A 17,542-nucleotide genomic window follows, 5' to 3' on the forward strand; every position below is an offset into this window, starting at 1 on the left:
CACAAGTATGTTTAAGAATTACTGCTGGGCAATCTACCAAGAAGGGCTACTCTGTGCCATGCACGCCCATTCGCCCAATCTCAGACAAGCAGGGTGAACAGAAAGACCAAGCCTTAGATCAGACGTCTCCTGCGCTCCAATCCTGGCTCTGCCACTTACTGTCCGTTTTCGGGCAAGTGACGTCACCTCCCTGCACCATCATTTTCTCCTCGGTAAAGTGGTGGTTGTCTACGTTTCAGATGTAACAGAATTGCATTTCAATAAACCATCCAGACAGAGTCAACGTACCAGCAGGTTGTTGTGGGATTTCAATGAGATCATGTGCAAAAGATGTCGATGCAGTGTTGGTTACACAGCAGACTGTTGCTCCACTGAGGTCAGTTCTGTTCCCCTCACCTGAGCCTTACACAGCAGGGGCTGTGTAGGATCCCACAGCGAGCTTGCTAAAAGGCAGGCGCATGAATCTGTATCATCAATAGCCTCCCGCCCGCACTGGGAGAGCATCAGAACTTCTTAGCAGGGATTATCTCCTTCTTATTCTCCTAGCTCTATTGGGACGTAATTTACATACCATAACGTTCACCCATTTTAAGTGCATGGGCCAATGAATTTTAGCATAGTTGCAGAGTTGAATTACCATCACCACAATCTAATTTTTGAACATTTCCACCATCCTGAAAGAAGACACGTGTCCATTTGCCATTACTACTTACTCTCCCCCTCCCCCTGTGCACACACTGATCAGCGTTCTGCCTTTTTCGGCCACTTCGTAGAACCACACAATACATGGGCTGTTTTCCCGGCCCTGTTTACTTCTCCAGGCTCGCACCTTACCAATCGCCCATCCCCCCACCTGCCATGACAGCAAAGCAATTATTTTCAGTTCCCCGAGTTTCCACAGTTTACACTTTTCTGCCTCCAGCCCTATCCATGCGCACCCCCCTCTGCCTACAACAGCCTCTCTGCATCCTTCAGGGCTCAGCTGAGGCTCTGCTCTTTTCCGGAAGTCTTTGACAGGTGCTTTCCTGGCTCCTGATTCTATAGCTCGTCATCTGCGATCCCTGTAAGCCTCGAGAAAGTAGCACTTGCAATCTATCTTATTCATCACTGTATCCTTAGGATCTTGCATGGTACCTGGGACTCTAGCTATTTATCAATAGGATGGATTTAAAAAACGTCTCCACTTTGTTCAGACTTCTTTTTTGCTGAATTCAGAGAAGCTAAACTAAGGCTGAAATATCAGACATTTCCTGGGTCTGTTTGGTACCGACATATTACTAGGGATAGTTGGGGGGATGTGTGTATACAGATGTGTTATATATCAAGAAATATATAGCGTTATACAGCATTTCCTTCTCCTTGACTACTTTCTGAACAAAACATGGCTGAATGACTTACGCAATATTCTACGTAATCCGGGAAACAGTTCCACCTGGGGTAGGTTGGGAAGGCTCATTCTTAAATCTCTATTGAGTCATGTTTTAACCTTTGTACAGAAGGTATGTACTGAACTATTAAAAAAAAAAAACAAAAAAACAAACACGGGGAGCCTGGATGGCTCAGTCAGTTAAGCCTCCAACTTCAGCTCAAGTCATGATCTCATGGTTTCATGGCTTCGAGCCCCATGTCGGGCTCTGTGCCGACGGCTCGGAGCCCGGAGCCTGCTTCGGATTCTGTGTCTCCCTCTGTCTCTGCCCCTCCCCTGCTTGAACTCTGTCTCTCTCTCTCTCTCTCTCTCAAAAATAAATAAACATTAAAACAAACCCACAAAAAAGTAAAATTAATTTCCAACCAACGTTTCCTAATACAGTAAGTTTCTGCTTACAGTAGGGGATGATATACGCTGTAGGGTGGCCACCCCGAAGACTGGGAGGAAGCCTGAAGTCTAAGTAGTAACAAGAACTCAGACAAAAGTAGATTTGTAACGAGGCCAAGAGATGCGTTCCAGGCTAGTGTCGGGTGAAAACGAACTTAGAGAAAAAACAAGGAAAAGGGTTCCTGAAGCGTTTCCTCACACACTGGCTGGTTTGCGCTCCTTACCCTGATATGGGAGAGAACAAAGTCAACTCCAAGTACACAGATGAGCTTCCAATAGGGTAGTGCCCTGAGGGACAAGAGATGTGTCATCGTGACTGTCCAGGCTGTGTCTGTTCTATTACTGATCGTGCTACTGACCATTGCTACACAGTTTCAATTCATGGAGACGTATGGTTAAGAAGAAAACTTATGCAATGATGGTTGTTCCGGTCAGTTTAGATTCATGCCTATGAACTACCCGTAGCATAAAATGGGAAATATTTACATGGCGTCCAAAATTTCAGTTCTTTACAGCCTGTTATAAATACTTCCAGCAAAAAAAGGAGGGGGAGAGGGTGGGATTAGAATGGCTTTTTGGTGGATTACATTTAACTTCTAAAATATGCTGTATACTTAAGTCCCCTTCTTTGGGATTTAATACTTAAACAACTGGAGGGGCTCCTGGGTGGCTCGGTGGGTTCAGTGTCTAACATCCGCTCAGTACATGATCTCGCAGTTCGTGGGTTCGAGCCCTACGCTGGGCTCTGTGCTGACAGCTCGGAGCCTGGAGCCTGCTTCGGATTCTGTGTCTCCCTCTCTCTCTGACCCTCCCCCGCTCACACTCTGTCTCTCTCTAAAAAATAAATAAACATTAACAAAAATAAAAAAAATACTACAATGACTGGTTATTAGACAAATTGGGTCTGCATAAATAGGAATATATTCTTTTCTATCTTGCCATAGTTTTGTTATCAAAAAGTAGGAGCGAGCTTAAGAAGTGAGCGCGGCTGTTGGCTAATTATTGGGAGAATGGGAGAATTATTGGGAGAATGGGAAGTTCAGCTTCACCTAGGTGAAAACTGAACTAATTCTGATTGGCAGGTATTCTCTCCTGGTTAGGGATACAACATTTAATTACCCTGACCACAGCACACGCAGCTACTTCGGGGTGCATTCTGTAAGTGACTCATCCAACAAGGTCCACTGGGGTGCAGTTATGAGCAGAATCAGACGTTCCCCAGAAGCAATATTACAGGGGCGCCTGGGTGGCTCAGCAGGTTAAGTGTCCGACTTTGGCTTCAGCTCAGGTCATGATCTCACAGTCTCTGAATTAGAGCCCCATGTCCTCTGCACTGGCAGCATGGAGCCTGCTTCAGATTCTCTGTCTCCCTCTCTCTCTTTCTCTCTCTCTCAAAAATAAATAAATAAACATTAAAAAAATAGAAGTGGGGCACCTGGGCGGCTCAGTTAGCTAAGTGTCCAACTCTGGGTTTCAGCTCAGGTCATGATCTCACGGTTCGTGGGTTCGAACCCCACACTGGGCTCTGTGCTGACAGGGCGGAGCCTGCTTGGGATTCTCTCTCCCTCTCTCTCTGCCCCTCCCCTGCCTGCTCTCTCTCTCTCTTTCTCTCTCTCTCAAAAATAAACATTAAACATTTTTTTAATTAAAAAAAAAGAAGTAATATGACATCTTAAGTGCAGGATTCTGAATTCTCAAATCTGCGTCTAAGTCCTTGAGCATATCAAACATTTTTTTTTCTTCTGAGTCTCAATGTTGGTTGTACCCACAGTCCTATCTGTAGCTCACCTATAAGAGTAAACAGAGAGAACCTTTGTAGGGGTGGGAGTACACGATGGTTTGCTAAATTTTCACAGCTGAATGTGAACCCTGCAGTCAGCACATCTGGAATCGAAAGCATTTGCCTCTTTCTTTTATCAGCAACACAGAAATGGGCACTTAAGATGCTTATTAGAGAAGTCAAGTGTGAGTTTATTGCAACTGAATACTCACCTAAGACTCAGGCAAGACACCTGGTTTTGAGAGAGGCAGCCTTGAACTATTGCTTTTAGTTCTCCAGGTCAGACCTCCTCAACGTCGGCTGTCCGTTAGGATCACCTGCGGTGCTTTAGAAATCCCTACATCCAAGTAGGGATTTGACTTAGAATTTTTTTAAAGGCTTCCCGGGGTCATGAACCACTATTCTAGAACCTTGCTTCTTCTCCAAGTGTGGTTTCTATTAGCATGACCTGGGAGACTCTTAGAAATGAAGTCCCTTGAGCCCCACGTCATACCTGTTAAATCAAAATCTGCATATTTGGCGAGATTCCCGGGTGATTCTAATACATTTGAACGTTCGTGAACTGCTTTTTTAAATATAAGGTTCCATAGGCTCTTTGTTTGTGTTGTCAGATCATCAAAGAGCAGCAGGCCAGCCGGACTCTCTGGTGAATGAGTTCCGGTTTCATGATTTGTCTGAGGATCAGTATGGCCCATTGGTGTCAGTTACACAATTCCTGTCAAGGACATTTTCCCATTATATACCCAATAGTCCTCATGCATGAATCTGTGCCACAAAAGTCCTTTAACATTTCAATGACAGAAAAAGCTCATGTCACCAGATGAATTAATGGTCCACGGGAATTTCGAGACGGCATCCTGGTGAAATCTTTGAAACGGATTTCGGAGGAACCATCACTAGCTGCACCTGGGATGGTCTCCAGTTACACCTGTGCTTCAGTACCCATCCCCCTGGGATTAAACTGCAGGCCAGGGGTCAGAACTGGGAAGAGTGGAGAGTGGTGGCTCTCCAAGTGGTGTCCTGGGACGAGCAGATCACCTGGAGGGCTTATTAGGAATACAAGTTCTCAGGTCACACCCGGGCCTGCTGAAGCAGAAACTCTGAGGATGGGGCCTCCATGATTCCCATGTACATGGAATTTGAGAACCACTCGAAGCAGATGTGAAGTAGGCTCAGAGAACTTTCATTTCTAGCAATTTCCCAAGTGAAGCTGATCAGGGAACTTACGTTAAACACCCACCCCCCTCAGTGGGGCACCTGGGTGGCTCAGCCGGCTAAGCGTCTGACTCTTGCTTTCAGCTCAGGTCATGATCTCGTGGTTTGCAAGTTCGAGCCCCACATCAGACTCTCAGCTGTCAGCATGGAGCCCGCTTTGGATCCCCTGCGCACCCCCCCCACTTGTTCCCTCTCTCAAAAATAAACATTAAAAAAAGACCAAAAACTGCCCGATGAAGAGCAATGAAAGAGAAAGCAACATAAACTTGACTTTACGTAAAAGCTACTTTAGGGGTGCCTAGGTGGCTCAGTCGATTAAGCTCTGACTTCGGCTCAGGTCATGATCTTGCAGTTTGTGAGTTCGAGCCCCGCGTCGGGCTCTGTGCTGACAGCTCGGAGCCTGGAGCCTGCTTCAGATTCTGTGTCTCTCCCCCTCTCTCTCTACCCCTCCTCCACTTGTGCTCTGTCTCTATCAAAAAATGAATAAGTATAAAACAAAAATTTAAAAAAAAACTAACTTAGCAGGCTTCAATTCTGGGAATTTTAGTTCATTAAAAAAAAAAACCCTCAAAAATAATGGGATTATTATTATTATTTTTTTAACTATCCCTGAAGTTAGTAGCTCCTTTGAAGCTACTATTTTCCAAGCTCGATTATGAAATTCTACCTTGGGTTTTTAAGGGCTAAGATACTAACAAGATTTCAGTAGAGAAGTTATATGCTGAATTACCATTTAGCAAATGGAATGTGGTGAAAGGGTATGAAAATGTAAGAAAGGGAAGGAGTTTGAGCGGAAATCACAGAAGCCAGTGGTCACCTTCCCCTTGGGTTATCTTCCCTGAAGGATTGTATTATTCTAGCGAGTGAGACAGGCACGCAGTGCAGATTCCCCAAAGGCATCATAAGGTCGGCTCTGTCAGCTTTGGAAATCTCCAATTTCCAGGGCTCTGCCCCCACCCCCCAAATCCAGAACCTCTGCTCAGGCATCTGTTAGCTCTTGGCAAAACAGCCCTTCCTGTTTTCAAGATAATGTTTTAAAATGGCTCATAAAAGGTTTCTTGGACATAACTAGTCCTTGCAAAGCAGCATTTTGATGATTAAACTATACATGAATCAGAAACATATGGAGTGAACGAATTTCCCTCGGGTTTGGCAAAACGCACCTTGGACTTCATTCCGTCCAGAATACTTGAAAGACGGTTTCGAGTGTTTGTGGAATCAAACAAACACGGCTCCGCTCTTCCCAGTTCCCTTTTACGTTATAGCAGTTTAAGAAGAGGACAAAGATTTCTCCGGGTTTGCCTCCGCCTTTGTTCCTACCGTTACCAGACGTCTACACAAACGCAGCCTTTGGTCACCTAAGGGTTGCGGCTGAACGAGGACAGAGTACAGTTACCAGATGCATTCCAACTCCCTCTTCTGGTTTCTGAATGGTTCAAGAGGTTTCTTTTTAATTCATAAAGGAAGGGTTTCATACTTGGGTTATTTCAAAGAATAGAAAGTCCCTTGGAGGTGAACTCTTTCCTGCTTGCCTGCAGAGATTCAAGCTATCTATTCTTGTAGCCTCCGGCATTTGAACTCTGTGGGCAGGGGTGTTTGGATGAAACAGCACAGCTCTGGAGAGCCCCTCTGTGCGGTCAGAAAGATTGCCCAACTTCTGGACATCTTGGAGGGGCTTTTCAGAAAGTAGGAGGGAGCCCAGGATTCTGGTGGTTTTTTTCCCCCTATTATATATCATTAAAATGTGTTTGAATATAACAAACAACTCGTGCCCTTTTTTGATGAAGCCCCCTCTGCGTGTAGAAACTATTCCTTTCCCAGGCACAGTAACGTTGGGAATCCTGGGGAAATAACGCTTAATACCTAAGTATCAGGGGAATATTTAATTTCTTCATACCTCAGGGTCATAGACAAAGAAGTCTCGGGGATCTGGATTTGGGACACTTAAAGAGGGACTGCATACCTTTAAAAAAGTTCAAAGATAATCGATTTGGGAGATGAGATGCAAAGCAGGGACCGTGTCTTTTGTGTCGCGTTATCCAAATCTAACATACAAATAGCATAATTGTGTTTTCCCCTATTAATGAGCAATCTGTCAATAAACCATAAGTCTATTAATGGGAAATGCAGAAGCGATTGGGAGAATTGTTGCTAAGTAACATGAATTGTATTCTTGGAAACCTTGAAATCTTCAAACTTTTTTATGAAACGGCACAACCTACCAACATAACACGCTCAACTTCGGCAGCCATTAAATAATTTTAGCTATCCCTCTGTGACACTGAGGGGGGAGAAAAAGAAAGAAAAGAAACTTAAAGGATGGGAGAGAAAACAACATTCCTGTGGGACAGAAGAATTTGAACAAAAACAGGAAGGTAGGAACATCTGTGGTGCAAAGAGAAAATATTGGAAAAAAATAAAATTAAAAACAAGAAACTAGAGAACGACACAGGGTATCATTAGCATTAATGCTTCTCTTCCTCCAAGATCTCAAACTCCAAAACTTCGCCCTGTTATTCCAACCTCCAAGGTCACTCTGCCTGGGCTTGAATTCCCTGTTCTGTGTATAAACAAGGTGCCCCTTAACAAGTTGCTTTAGTTCTTTGAGCTCACTCTCCTCATCTGTAACATGGGCATCATAGTCACTGCCTCGGGACTTTTGCACGGATTAAGTGAGCTTGCTCAGGTAGAGTCTCTCAGTAGCACCTGGACTATATGAACGCTCAGAAAATAACAGCCGGCACCTCTGTTCTCAGACCCCGGTCCTTAAGCCCTGCTGCACCTGCTGCTTACCCTTCCTACAATCTTCCAACCACCCACCACCTCCTGCTGACTTCAGAGTCCTCCTGGACCCCTGCCTCCCCTTTGCCCTTCATACGCAATCAGTGGCCAAGTCCTGTTGATTCTACTTCCTCCATTTTTCCTCGCTATCACCTGATCCAGACCTTTGCTAAGTCATTACAAGTGGATGGCATTGCACCATGAGACACCAGTCTGGCAGACTGGGTTCATGGTTGCTGTCTAGGCTCCAGCAAGGTCCTTACCTTCTCCCAGCCTTAGTTGACTCTAACTCTGTCCGAAGGAGATTACTATAGGATTCTCAATATTCAAGTAGCCCTCTTCTGTAAAGTCAGGGTGAACACTCAATTAGTGAATACAGAACCATTGCTCCTGGGGGAAATGTATGGTAAGATTCCCGCGAGCCCCTGGTCACAATGTTTTCACCAACTGATCATTTTATACCTTGTATTAAGTGTGTTTCTGTGTGAAGACCTCTTAGTATCTATTGCTGATTCATTAACCTTGAACTTGGCCCACAGCACTATAACTCATTCCTGAACGAAGCTCATCAAACACGTATTTTCTCCATAAGCATACCGCAGACTTGTTGTGCTCAAGAACACAAGAGAACACTTCAGCACTATACTTGGGGACCATTTTATTTTTTACTTTTTTATTATTAAATTTTTAATGTTTATTTATATGAGAGAGAGAGGCAGAGCGTGAGCAGGGGAGGGTCAGAGAGAGAGGGAGATGCAGAATCCGAAGGAGGTTCCAGGCTCTGAGCTGTCCGCACAGAGCCCGACGCGGGGCTTGAACTCACGAACCGCGAGGTGTGAGATCACAACCTGAGCTGAAGTCGGACGCTTAACCGACTGAGCCACCCAGGCGCCCCAAACTTGGGGACCATTTTACAGCAGAGTTAACCAACAAAAAGCAAAACAAAACAAAACACCATGAACAACATGAGACTAAATAGACCATGAAAACACCACTTGATCACAGTATGAAGCCGAAACACGAGAGCAGAGTCTCACCTTCTTCGATTTTCAGTTGGAAATATACATGTGGGGCAAAATTTCTGTGCTGCTCTGCACATGCCCACGGATGACGGAAAGCATCACGCGTATTGGGGTTACAAATAAATTGAGTGAATAAGCGAATGTGCAAGTACAGAACCCGCGAATGACGCGGATCAAGTCGATTTGCACCTACCTGGCTATTTGCACCTACCTCGCAGGTCTGCTGGGCGGGTCAAAGAAGATGCTCAGAAAGTAATATCTAAAGGAAATGTTCAGCAACCACTAGGCACTCAGCAAGTGAGAGCTACTTGCTATTAGTATCATCATCATCATCATCATTAACCATTGTTTGGTTCGCCACCCGTGCAATAACATTGTAACTGACTGTTGCACTCCCCCTCTCTCCGTTCACCCTATCCTTCGTGTATTTCTAAGCTCCGACCATGTCATTCTCTGCTTGATATTCAAGTTCTCTCCAATGAATGTACAACGGGTCGCCTTCTTTCGACCCGCTCCTCTCCTAAAACGGGCCTGCTCACCCACCTCAGGTACCATTCTGCTTCCCAATTACTCCAGCTCTCCTCTATTGGGAATTTTCTCCTCCTCCCCATCCGCACTGAAATACACCGGTTCATCCCTCAAGACCTTGGTTAAAAACATTCCCAAAGCCATCTTTAGGGGCGCCTGGGTGGCTCAGTCGGTTAAGTGGCCGACTCTTGATTTCAACTAAGGTCCTGATCTCACGGTTATGGGACCGAGCCCCGCATCAGGCTCTGTGCTGACCGTGCAGAACCTGCTTGGGATTCTCTCTCTCCCTCTCTCTCTCTACCTCTCCCTCCTTCCCTCCCTCTCTCTCCCTCTCTCAAAGTAAATAAACACTAAAAATGAAACAAAAAAAAAAACCAGAAAACATTCCCGAAGCCCTCTCTAGCTAGAATTATCTTTTCTTTTCAACCTCAGTAACCATTTTTTCTGTTCTCATGAAGCTGCCAGTTCTGTATCTTATTAAAACTTTTACATACATGATTTATTTCTCTAGATACAATAGATCTGATTCATCTTTTCTTACCCTGCAAAACAGGGTTCTTGGTTCAGTAACCAGTAAGTGCTTACCGATTAAATACAATAACAACGATGACAACAAAAACCCCAAGGTAGTGATTTTTTGCTTTATCAAAAAACAAACAAGAACCAAAAAACAAACAAAAAAACCCCCACATTCTTCACTTGGGAAGTTCTATATGTGAACAAACCAACTTAAACGAGAGTTCCTAATTTATACGAAAGCCAAAGAGAACCAATGCTCATTTTTTCTTGAGGTCTGATGGCTTGTTCCTGATTGTGTATCCTTATAACTTTTCAGGCTCCAGGTCCTTTTTTGGGCAAGTCATGAACCTTAAAATCAGTGCTAAGTAATCCTTATTCTGACATATTCTGAATTGTATCCTGGTTTCAACAGCCTCTTTCTAATAACCCAGACAAGAGAACTCGCCACATAGAGACAACACCACACCCAAACAGCTTGAAGCCTGGGCAGACTCATTTAGCTTTCTGACCCCTTCCTTCCTCTGCCTCTGAAAGGGATCCCATTAGAGGGGGAAATCCACCCACTAAGGATTCAGTGTGTTCTCGTTTGTGCCAAGACAGCACCAGGAGCAGACTCAGGAGGTATGGTCACGATGCTTGGGGAACCGATCCTTTCCCCTTGGGCATGCAGGCGTATCTTTTTTTTTTTTTTAAAGCAAAAGGACCCAACAGGGTATTTTATGAGTCACTAAATGTGTGCTTCCTTGTCCCTTCCAATATAACTTTTCACTACCATTGTTTTTGTTTGCTTGTTTGTTTTTTAAATCTAGGTATGCCTTGTTTGCATGATTTCCTCACGTTTCCTGTTGGGATGTGCCCTCCCGGAGTGTGCAAATGGTCCCCGAAAGGGGCGGCTGTGAGGGGTAAGGGGCGAGAGGAAGGCAGGGAGCACGCCCACTCTTAGCCGCAGACACTGCGAATCACCTGCTCCTCGCCTGTTACCACTTTCTCTTCTGTGCCTTTTCATGCCTGTGACTTTAGAAGAGGTGTCAGTCCCCCTGCGCTTCCCATATTTGTGGGGACATCTCAGCCATCAGCTGGGCCTCGTTTCTCTTCTCTGAAATCAATGATCTCAAATTTAAAAAGAAAGTGATATGTAGGGGCGCTTGGGTGGCTCAGTGGGTTAAGCGTCCGACTTTGGCTCAGGTCATGATCTTGCCGTTTGTGGGTTTGAGCCCCGCATGGGGCTCTGTGCTGACAGCTCGGAGCCTGGAGCCCTGCTTTGGATTCTGTGTCTCCCTCCCTCTCTGTCCTCCCCCACTCTCTCTCTCTCTCTCTCTCTCTCTCTCTCTCTCTCTCAAAATTAAACATTTAAAAAATTAATTTAAAAAGTTAAAAAATCAAGAAAGTGATATGTAAACATCACTTACAAACCATCTGCCTCTCGACTCACAAATTCTGTTTCAGGAGTAAATAAATGTACATGTGTGTGTATTTCAGGCAACCGTGTAACTGAATATCACTGTTCATACTGACTGAGAGCAGGGAGGGCTGCAGACTGACTGAAGCGTGCACGATCACTCTGACCATGGCAGGACCCCGGATGGCAGGACCAATCTCCGACTTCCTTTACGAGACAGAACATTGAAAGGAAGTGGGAAATTAGCCAGGGAAATGCCACAGTCCTTCTGACCTCGAAGGAGCTTCTAATTCCAAACAATTAAATCCATTCTGTAAGAACATCTGTCACCATAGAGATGCAACCTTGACAGGGACAGTCTGCTAATTCTTGGACAGAACACCTGGGAGGAAGTCAGAACTCAAGCTCCGTGCTTCCCCTCTTAGTAGAAATACCCCAGGAAGTCAAGCTCCTCTGCACCTTGAGCCACGTCTCCCAGACCACTTTCCCTGATGTCTCTCCATGGAGATTTTGGAGATTGTATTTTCCTTTAGGGATCTAATAAATTTCTAAAACAAGAACATACCTTTTAATGAGCTTTCTTAATTGATAGAGGTTATGGGCTGAATTGTGTGCCCTCCAGATCCACAGGATGAAGCCCTAACCCCCAGTACTGAGGGCACTTTGACGACGCCCCCCCCCCCCCCCAGAATGGGACTGTATTTAGAGATAAGGTCTATAGGGAGGTAATCAAAGTTAAAGGAGGTCATATGGGCAGAGCCCTAATCCCCTCAGACTGGTGTCTTTATCAGAAGAGGAAGATGGGTGCCTGGGTGGCTCAGTCAGTTAAGCATCCGATTTTAGCTCAGGTCATGAGCTTGTGGTTCCTGGGTTTGAACCCAGCATCGGGCTCTGTGCTGACAGCTCGGGGCCTGGAGCCCGCGGCGGATTCTGTGTCTCTCTCTCTGCCCCTCCCCTGCTCGTGCTCTATGTCTCTTAAAAATAGAACATTAAAAATTAGAAAAAAAAAAAGAAGAGGAAGAGACACCAGGGATGTGCGTGCACGTGGACACATGCACACACACGTACGCACACACACACACACACACACACACACACACACACACATCTGAGGGCACAGAAAGAAGGCCGCCATATTCAAGCCAAGGAGAGAGGTCTTGGGAGAAACCAAGCTGCCACCACCACCACCTTGGAGTTCTGCCTCCAGAGCCATCAGACAATAATAAGTTTCTGCTGTTTAAGCCTCTCAGTCTGAGCCTTTGTGTTACAGTCACCCTAGCAAATGGATACAGCAGTTATAGGTTATGCATTAGCTATAGATTATTCACAGTGATTTTCTTCTGTACCCCTAAGAAGAAAATCCCGTTTTTTAGTAACATACACGTTCCTTCCTTTTTGTCGATTTTCTTTAATCCTAAATAGTTATTAAAACCTCTTGATAGGCCCAGCTAACATTCAAGTTCTAAACATTGTTGAGGGAATAGTCGAAGGTTCTGGTCATCTCTTCAGTTTTTTGTTTTTTTTTTAATGTTTATTTAGTTTTGAGAGAGAGAGAGAGAGAGAGAGAGAGAGAGAGAATGAGCAGGGGAGGGGCAGAGAGAGAGACACACACACACAAAATCTGAAGCAGGCTCCAGGCTCTGAGCTGTCAGCACAGAGCCCGATGCGGGGCTCGAACTCACGAACCGCGAGATGATGCCCTGAGCCAAAGTCGGATGCTTAACCGACTGAGCCACCCAGGTGCCCCCCCATTTCTGTTTGTCTTAATTTTAGACTTTTGTGTTGTCTTTGTGGTGGGTTTCTTTTTTTTTTTTTTTTTAATTTTTTTTTTCAATGTTTATTTATTTTTGGGACAGAGAGAGACAGAGCATGAACGGGGCAGGGGCAGAGAGAGAGGGAGACACAGAATCGAAAACAGGCTCCAGGCTCTGAGCCATCAGCCCAGAGCCCGACGCGGGGCTCGAACTCCCGGACCGCGAGATCGTGACCTGGCTGAAGTCGGACGCTTAACCGACTGCGCCACCCAGGCGCCCCTGGTTTTGGACTTTTATAGCATGTGATCGGTGGTTGCTTGATGGGAGGCATGAAATCCCTCCCCACTGGGAGGCTGCAAGAGAAAACAAGAGCCCAGAAGGGGCTGCAGGGTCGCAAATTTTGCGCTGTTCCAACTGGAGCGCTGGGGTCATGATCACAACCACCCGTCGGCATGAGCTGGCCACGTGGGTAAACACCTTTAGGGGCTCTAAGACCAGCAATTCTGGAGAAAAAAAAAATGACACAGCGTAACTAACAGCAAGCTGAAGTGAGGAAAATCAAGTCGGCCGCACCGGACTCCATCCACGGAAAGTGTCCGAGGCTCTCCAGAGACAAGGGCTACCCTGCCTTGGTGGGGCCAGCCCTGGTGTGGTCCCCAGTGGGATCATCGGGAACAGTGCAATCCCACAGGTAGGGCTCAGGGAGCCTGGGGACAGATATCCACCCACCCCCCCACCCCCGGTGCTGCCACCCTGCCACCGATGTCCTGTGTGGCTTCAACGAGTTCAATAGACTCTTCTGTGAAAAATGTGGGGACAATGATTCACAAAAAGGAACAGACATGCTAACAGCTTCATTCCAGAACATTCTGAGGATCCCAAATGTTGTTGTAAAGTTGCACAACATTATTTATTCCCTCCTCTCTGGGATATTAAAAGGAAAACCATGAACTGGTTTCTCAACTGTTTTGTGGTCACTAAAAATATCACAAATCATAGCAATAACAACAGTGGTCACTAAAAGTCACAAATCATAACCATAATAATATCAGGTACTGTTTACTTGATGCTACTTATGCCAAACATTGTGCTATGTGCCGTTTTCCTTATGTATCACTTTATTCATTTCCCATACAACCTGTGAGTTAACTCCTATTAATATCCGATTTTACAGAGGGAAAAACCGAGGCTTAGAAAGGTCAGGAAGCTTGCCCAAGGTCACTCACTGAATAGGTAGAAGAGTTGGAAACGAAGCCCAAGTCAGTGTGAACACAGAAGGCTTATGCTTTTTCAACGTTTTTTTATTTTTTTATTTTTTGGGGGACAGAGAGAGACAGAGCATGAACGGGGGAGGGGCAGAGAGAGAGGGAGACACAGAATCGGAAACAGGCTCCAGGCTCTGAGCCATCAGCCCAGAGCCCGACGCGGGGCTCGAACTCACGGACCGCGAGATCGTGACCTGGCTGAAGTCGGACGCTTAACCGACTGCGCCACCCAGGCGCCCCATAAGGCTTATGCTTTTAAACAAAGTCTCCACATTTCTACGGGGACCAGATTTTCCCCTTCCTATCTGGCCTCTTCTGATCAGCTGTCACATGAGCTACCGAACTGTCCCAGAGCGGACATCCAAACTTATTATCTTGGTGTCCAAACTGCATTTCCCAGACTGTGCCTCACCCTGAAAGTAACACAAAAATCCTTTGTGCAACCACAAGTCCTGGTTCTTGGGGTGGAAAATGTGGGCACCATGATTTAGGCAGATGACCAAATTTGAGTGAATTACAGAGTGCAAGGCAAGGCACTCAACAGTAAAACTAGTCAGGGCACCGTGTTATCTTCTGTGATCTCAAAGGCACTGGTGGATCATATGGTGTCCAGAGGTCACCCTCATGAATCTCGGTCCTCGGTATATTATGGAAATGTAGAAATGCATCCGTTTTCGAGGGGTGGAAATCTGCATAAAAGGCACTCCGTGTGCTGTCATTAATTATTTAAGCGATGCTTTCTGGAGGGACTGCCAAGGCCTGCAAAGGGGGATCCATGAACTGTTCTCTCGTGTTATGAATATTTGTGATATTACGCTATCTGTATTTCACACATGGGCATTAATCAGAAACCTCACCACGTTATCCCGTTTGGCTCTGTGGTCATCATTTAGTTGTGCTAAATGGAATCTTTTCGATCCCCAAATGTGCTGGTGATCTCAAAGAATCACTGAGTGAGGATCATTTCTTTTTGTGATATCCGAATACTCTCTCATGGTGATCCTTGTGCCCCTCCAAAGAGTTGTTTATATTGGACACGTTTGGCTCATAGAATTTGCCCCAGCCAAGGAGTGAGGTTGCAAAAGGGTAAGAGGCGGCCAAAAACCTGAATATCTCTTCACGAGACATCATTCTGAACACATGTTCCCTTTGGCTTGAACATCACCGTATTGTGTTTAGAGCACCTCAGTGTGGCCAAAAAAGAACCGCAATTCAAAAGGAACCCCTCAAAACTGCCGCCTTGCCTATTTCCCGAGTTCTCTAAGAATCCGTGAGAAAAAGAACCCATGGTGGCCGTTCTCGTTCATGCCCAGCAAGCTGTGATCCGTTCCCATATTGATTTTTATCCCCACGCCTCAAACCTCAAAATGCCACAGCCTGAAATGGGGTCTAACCAAACCTTTCTTTTTCCTTCTTTTTATTCCCCGGTCCGGTCCGCTTTCTCTTTTGTCATCCACAACTTCTCCCCGGGGCCCACCTCCCCCAGAGTAACAACTGCTTGATGCGATTTTTCCTCTCCTGTCTCTTTAAGTCGGAAACTTCCTGAGGTTCCTAAGTGCTGCCTGCCTCAGCGGGCGCCCAGCAAGTCTCTACCGCAGTGAGATTTGCAAGTGAATCCCCCTGATCTGAAAAACATCCCTAGTTTCCCATCAGAGTCTTCTGACTTCCAGGCATCCACAGCTCCGCCAGTGGGTTCCAAGACATCCCGTGAACCGGCTCCGAAGACTGAAAAACCAAATCGATCCACGCTGGCAGCTCCAAAAGGGGAAAATTCCCTAAACCCAACCACACACACAAAAAACCGAATGCAAAACCCAACTAACAAACACACAAAAAGCAATGAAAATTACTTAAGACTCAAAAGCCTACCTTACGGGTGCTCCCAAGCTCTTTGCTCACGCAAGTATCCTCCCCTCCGGGTCTGTTTTCTGGCTAATAGCTGTGCTTTCTTGGACTAAGCAACAGTGGGAAGCCTCCGGGTCTGAAATACACATGCTACACACACCCAGGCAAGGCTTTCAGTGCCAGGCGGCTCCTTCGCCTTCCTTCCCGGCCCCGGGCCAGCCCGTGCCAAGTCCCTGACTGCTGACAATCTCCTCCATAACACGGGATGGGGGCTGGAAGGGAGCCCACGGGAGCTGAGGGACCGATCCCACTCACCATGGACTGGGTGGCCACCCGTGTAACCTTAAAACCCTTCCACACAAGGTTTCTCCAGCCTCATCCAGATCCCAGAACAAGTTGGCAGACTCCTCCTGGCTTTCCCTGCTGGCACCCAGGCCACTGCCGGGCAGCGCCCCCCGGGGGGGGGGGGGGGCTGGCAGGACTCTGATGTCTCTTACCTTCACAAAGCCCCAGTTCTTAAAAGTCTGGCTGAAGTCTCCAAGGAGCCAGGCGTTTTCCTTGACATTGGAGGCAACCAATTTCAGAGGCAGGGAACATTTCGAAATGAAACAGAAAGTAACCCAACCAGACCCCCCCGACCTGCACTTGGCCCTCCGAGGCAGCCTCTGGGAGCCTCCGGACCCGGACAGCCAGCCCAGCGGTTTCGGCTTGGAGAAAATTCAGAGAAAACTGCCGCTTGCCAGTCTGGAACTCACGGCCGGAGTTTTTTATGTTTGTTTGTTTGTTTGTTTGTTTTTTAATTTATTATTTATTTATTATTATTTTCTTTTTTAGTATTTGTTGAGCTTTTTAACATGCAGTTTGTCTCCTTCTGCAGGGAATTACTCAGTGAGCCTGTCACCTGACTCACAGCAGCTCCATTATATAATTCAAACTGTGCTGTTGGGAGTTCGGATCAGAAAACCACAGTCCCCGCCCCTCCCTCCACAGGCCTCCCCCCTCCCCCTCCCCCTGGAGTGAAGGGAGAGGCAGAGAGGGGGAGACCTTGGAAACTCGGCTGACAGTTCTTTTTTGAGACTTCAGGTTGGGCAGAGGGGAGTGCTACATGTTTGCAGTGTATTTGTATTTCCCCTTGGTTTGATACTTTTGGGTAGAGGACCTCCTAAATGCCAATGCCGAGTTAGCAGAGATGGCTTAAGATGTAACATCTTAAGATGTAACTGTAGCAGCTTCCTTGATTTTCTTTCTGGGCGGCTCCGGATGAGCCACATCGCTGAATGATAGAGGGCTGAGATCTGTAACACCTGAACGAAGGAGCGCTGAAACCTGGAGTGGTTACTACTTTTGCCACAAATCTTAAGTTCCCTGAAATGTCAAAGGGGTAAATTGGGTTGAGGGGTCATCAGCCAACTCCCCTCTCCCCACCTGACCTTGATCACCATAAACCCTCCCCCAGCCTCCTCAGATAAGCCTAACACCGCACCGAAAGCCACATGCTTGCTATGCAAATACCTTTTAAAAGCCAACTCTCTCACCCCCTACTTTCCACCAAACTAAAACCCTGAAGGCAAACCTCCCTGGATATTTTGAAGCCAGCACTGTCTGGGGCGAAGGTGAT

The 17,542-nt window shown here is 46.3% G+C and overlaps 1 protein-coding gene across 2 annotated transcripts in view; it reads right to left on the reverse strand.

The window, feature by feature from the left end:
• The window catches only part of PHACTR1 (phosphatase and actin regulator 1), a 307,440-nt gene extending 290,933 nt beyond the window's left edge, over positions 1 to 16,507 (reverse strand). Inside the window, exon 1 of one of the 2 annotated variants that reach the window (XM_047859038.1) lies at positions 16,422 to 16,507. The gene's annotated coding sequence lies outside the window, so the exon portion shown is untranslated. Of the gene's footprint in view, positions 1 to 15,948; positions 16,037 to 16,421 lie in introns of those variants that run through there. The other variant, XM_047859037.1, reaches the window with a different exon arrangement.
• Between the last annotated feature and the right edge of the window lie 1,035 nt (positions 16,508 to 17,542).

Source organism: Prionailurus viverrinus, chromosome B2 (genome assembly GCF_022837055.1).
Source record: "Prionailurus viverrinus isolate Anna chromosome B2, UM_Priviv_1.0, whole genome shotgun sequence".
Taxonomy (NCBI): domain Eukaryota; kingdom Metazoa; phylum Chordata; class Mammalia; order Carnivora; family Felidae; genus Prionailurus; species Prionailurus viverrinus.